A 5,421-nucleotide genomic window follows, 5' to 3' on the forward strand; every position below is an offset into this window, starting at 1 on the left:
CCCAATCACATTCCTTCCTCGTCGCCGTGTATGGGCCAAGGTGAAAAATGTGGAGTGTTTACTGCCTTCAATCTCAACCAAGGAAACATAATAGTTAGGCTAATGCAGTAGGATACATTACCTAAAATGTATGACTTTGTGTGTGTTTGGTTTTGTTTAAAATCAGTTGTGTATTTTACAGTATTGACATATTGATTCCTGAGTTGCCTGACACGTTCAGAGTTCCTCTCAAAATTCATCCTAACCTGATGTTTTTTCAGGACTTGTATTGATGCCCCATAGTGAGCCGCCCCTTCAATAAGAGGACAGTCCAATGCTTCTGTTTAGCACCAATGATCCAGTTTTATAATTTTTATAAAGCTAGGGACAATATAAAGTATTACAACAAATTAGAGACAATACAAATGTTATCAATCTTTTGTGTTTTGCATAACAAGATCAACTGTGCAACAAGTCAGGTTCTCCTTGAACCTTTTGTTATACAAACAGGAAGCATTAAAGGAAATGAATACAAGCCTCCTGGTGGGCCAGGATTGACTTTTGATTGTGTTATATTATTCTTGCTTCATCAGCCCACAGGAAAGTATTCCTGTGAATGTTGTGCATGGAATTATTGTGCAGCCAGTATTGATCCGGTTGGTTTCTGACTTCATGGTAAACTACTATGGCAGCAAGCCATGGTTCTCTGACAAAAAATGGTACCTTGCCGTCTTGTTAACAACTGCGGGTAGGATAGAGCTCAAGATGGGGGGACGGGTTGGTGTGACATCGGCAGTGATGTGACGGATTGGGAATCTCATTATTTCTACTAACAAAAAACGTGTGTTGTAACACTCTCGCTCCCTGGGTCAGGTGCGTTTGGCTTTTGTTGCAGAGGCCAACATCCTCCTTTAGGGTCTAGCCCTGTGGTGTCACTTGTAGACGTGCTTGGTCAGGACTTTTGGTGTCACTTTGGGACGCTTTGGGACGGGACGTACTTTTAACTGACATGTGACATAAGAACAGAAGTGGGTGGGGTTACAGAATGTTTCAGTGACACGGGGGACAAGAACAAGACACAAACCCCAAACCCTGTTTGACCCATCCACCCCCACCAACCAACCTTCTTTCATGCCACTCTCTGCCGCTGCTGCTCTTAATACTCCGTCATCTTACAGCGCTGCAGTCGAGCCAGTGGTGGGCGGATATTGATAATATCAATACCAACGTTGGTATTGTGATATCAATACCATTGTAATGAGCTCAATACTTAAGTTTCGGTGACTCAGCACCGCCGGGCAAACAAGCAAGCAGCCAGGCCCAGTGGCGGCGGCGGCCGGCAGCACACACACACACACACACACACACACACACACACACACACAAGCAGGAAAAAGATGCAGCAGAAGAATGGCAGCGAGGAAGAGGAGCGCCGTGCAGCTATACTGTGTGTTCACGCCAAAAATGCAACAACGGAAAGCTGCTTTAAGATACTGAGGTAACACATTTATGCAATCATATGAAAATCATGTCCTGGGTTTTGACTTTAAAATCCCTAAAACAAGAATGAATATGAATATTCATTCAGATTTCGCAATTTGATGATGCATCCACCTTTATTATTAAATCACATCGGTATTGTATCGACAATACTGGCCCTGTATTTACTAGACATACCAAATATTGTAGTAAAGCACACCACAGTGTGTGTATGTGTGTGTGTGTGTGTGCGTGTGTGTGTGTGTGTATGTGTGTGTGTGTGTTAGAACCACTTCACATACTCACTCTAAAAGGAGGATTTTTGTGTTGTGTATCTGATGCTGAGAGACACAGACCAAGGGTCAGGATGTCATGAGTTGGGAGTGAGAACAGGATGGTGGTAGAATAATAACCTGAAAAATGCTATAACATAGTAACTTGACACATAGTGGCCTTAAGTAATACCATAAATAAAAAGGTAAGACTTTGCTGTAAAACCACTATTGATATGGCTCTTTCCTTCTCTTCTCTCTAAGTCTTGAACAGGTGTAACTGCTCAGCATACAGATTCAGCCTGAACTGCTGTACACTGAACAGCAGCAAACAATACTGAGGAGATTCAATTATTAAAGGTCCCATGGCATATAAAAGAGACTTCAGATACAGTATCAGGGACCACTAAGGTCTACATAAAGAGACTTCAGATACAGTATCAGGGACCACTAAGGTCTATATAAAAGAGGACTTCACGATACAGTATAGGGACCACATAAGGTCTATATAAAGAGACTTCAGATACAGTATTAGGGACCACTAAGGTCTATATAAAGAGACTTCAGATACAGTATTAGGGACCACTAAGTCTATAAAAGAGACTTCAGATACAGTATTGGGACCACTAAGGTCTATATAAAAGGGACTTCAGATCCAGTATAGGGACCACTAAGGTTATATAAAGAGACTTCAGATCAGATTAGGGACCACTAGGTCTATAAAAAGAGACTTCAGATACAGTATTAGGAGACCACTAAGGTCTATATAAAAGCATCCAAAGTCCACCATGTCATGAGACCTTTAATAGTTTTTTTTCTCATTGAGCACCTATAACTTCCCACTGAGGAGACATAAATCATTTTTTTACAGAGAATGGTAAGAATATTGGAACTTGGATTTATGCAAAAGTAGCAAGAAGGGTTGGACACGGATTCACACAACACGCACACACACACACACACACACTAAAGTCTGACAATAAAATCACACCTTTTTTTTTATGGGAATCTCTATACACTTGTAATCTGATGGCCTTGGCAAGGTGTCCATAAATGTCTTTTCATGAACTACAATTGCCCATAATCAATATTAATTTAAAGATGCGTTCATATGAACTAATTTCCTCCATTGCGGTGCTTGGTGAAGTCACCGAGGTTCTGAATGAGTTCAGGACAGAATCAAATCTTTCTATTGGATCTTGTTTGCTTTTCTCCAGCCTCAAGCGTTTTGTGCTTCGCCGCGACTGAGCCTTGACTGTCTGCTCCGCTGAATAAAGCTGCACAGACAACGGGGCGCACGGTCACGGCTTCTGACTAAATACCAACCCTCACAACACAGCAGTGATTACAGTTTCGGCATTGTGCTTAGAGTAATTAAATGCCTTTACTTGACCTTCTTTTGGTGCACTGACTAGCAGTCAATGCAGGAACATAAAGGAAATTAATTATTTTTTTAACCGTTACTTCTCCACTGTTACAGAAATCCCTGAGAGCCAGCCCAGTGTCATGGAACCACGTCTGCAACTCGCATCCAGTACCAACACCCCCCCTCCATGCCATGTTTGGTTGTTGGGAATACAGAGTAACTTTGTGTCTGTAGTTTCTGGGAAACAGGTGTCTGAATGATGGACTGCATACGAAAACAAAAAACTATTCTTTGCTCTTTCCCTTGGAGACAATGTTTTCCACTTCTTCATTTTCTCAGCTTGTGACTGGCCGGAGGACTGCCTCATTTTGTATCATATTTTGTCAGAATCTAGTTGTCAATTCTATTCTATATTTTCTTTTACTAAAGCAGATGGAACAGTTTTTCTCCTGAGGGCTGCTTTGCTACAGATCAGCCTCCTCCAGCCCAGTGGCGCTGGCAAAACTTTTCTTACGAACAAGCTTCTCTGACACTGTGTATGCGTATGGGGGGGGGGGGGGGGGGGGGGGGGGGGGGCACTGTTTGCTGTCATTATGTTACGAGTTAGGAAAAACAGCAGTGGCAGGAATTATTTTACAGCCAGATCAGCTTTTACATTTTCTGTTTGTGTAGCTAATGGCACAACCGTTAGCTCTGCCACCATTATAGTAGGGTCAAGTAAATAACAATAATACGTTGTTTTTCTATTATTTCACAACTCAGTTGATTTATATTTACAAAATGTCTGCAGTAACTATATTGTTTAGCTGTCACCAAATGTTTGGCTGGCTATCACCAGACCAAGATTGTTGATTGTCATACAATTTTCTACAATGTAACTTTTGAATGAACAATTATTTAAAGAAAGGAAGCATCAAACAGAAAGGTCTTCAGCCTAAATCGATGTATTGCGATCTTCTTTAGAACGATTCAGTACTCAATTCTGATAAGTTAATAACCAATTACTGAAAAACGTTTGTTGATTTTGATTTACAAGTTACTACTCCAGACATATACAAATCAGAAAACAGAGTGACTGTAAGAGGACGGGGAACGGGCTGATGGACAACAACTTAGACTTTAGGCAAGAGGGCAGAAAAAACAACACAAAATGGCACAATGTTTGGTATTTATTCACATGACCTAATCAGACATACTTAAAATAATTAGGCCAAACACAAAAAGGTTGTTGATCTACTTTATCCCATTACATGTGACCACGTCATGTTTCCTGTTCTCCACCTTTAGACATGACTCCGCCTCTGAGATGGAGGATCACTGGGAGAGAAAGGCACTCAGCATGGAACGACTGCACATTAATAACATTTCATTAAAACCTGTGTGACAAATACTGTACATGTCAAAATTGAACAAATTTATATGTAAATTTTTTTAAATCATGCATATATGATATATATTGAGTTTTGACCATTTAAGACTGCTTGCTTTTTTAATAAATAAAAATAAAATTTGGCCGGGATGCTGATTTCCGTTAGCATGTTAATGGTAAATTATGTTTTATCATTCAGATAACGGACATGGCGCTCGCCCAAATTTTAGAGCACAAAAAACAAAAACAAGAAAAGAAAGAACGAAAGGGTTTCTGGAGGAAGATTTCTTTTTGTCCCTCGGGTTCCACTGATCCCCGGTCCATTTATATCAGCACTCCGTCCTCATTTAAACTCACACCCTTCATTCTGGGGAATTGCATTTTACAAAGAAATGCAAAAAAACAATCAGGGGAAAAAAAGATTGAAATAGTAGATTAAAATAGAAATAGTTCTAATTGAAGAAGTCTATCATCCAATTATATCCGTGTGAGCTGGAGCTGGGAGGTAATTCATAATCAAAGCCAGCACTTCACCTGCACTCGAAAACAGCCCACGTCCCTGGAGGCACACGTGGCATTCTACTATAATGCTTGGTAAATTACTTGAAAAATCTAATTTTCCATGTCTCCCTTTTCAAGTAAGAGAGCTTGTGGCCAAATTTAAAGAAAAGTTATGTTCAAGCAATGTTAAGCATGGAGAAAGAAAGAACATCTGTTTAAATGAGTCCCATGCATTATCACTTGATGGAAACCTCCAGTGTTTCATCCCTTAAAGTGTCTGTCAGAACACCGTCCGTCCTGCCTGCACCGCTCGTCCTGCCTGCACCATCCGTCCTGCCTGCACCGTCCGTCCTGCCTGCACCATCCGTCCTGCCTGCACCATCCGTCCTGCCTGCACCGCTCGTCCTGCCTGCACCATCCGTCCTGCCTGCACCATCCGTCCGGCATGCACCATC

Source organism: Etheostoma spectabile, chromosome 4, assembly GCF_008692095.1.
Source record: "Etheostoma spectabile isolate EspeVRDwgs_2016 chromosome 4, UIUC_Espe_1.0, whole genome shotgun sequence".
Taxonomy (NCBI): Eukaryota; Metazoa; Chordata; class Actinopteri; order Perciformes; family Percidae; genus Etheostoma; species Etheostoma spectabile.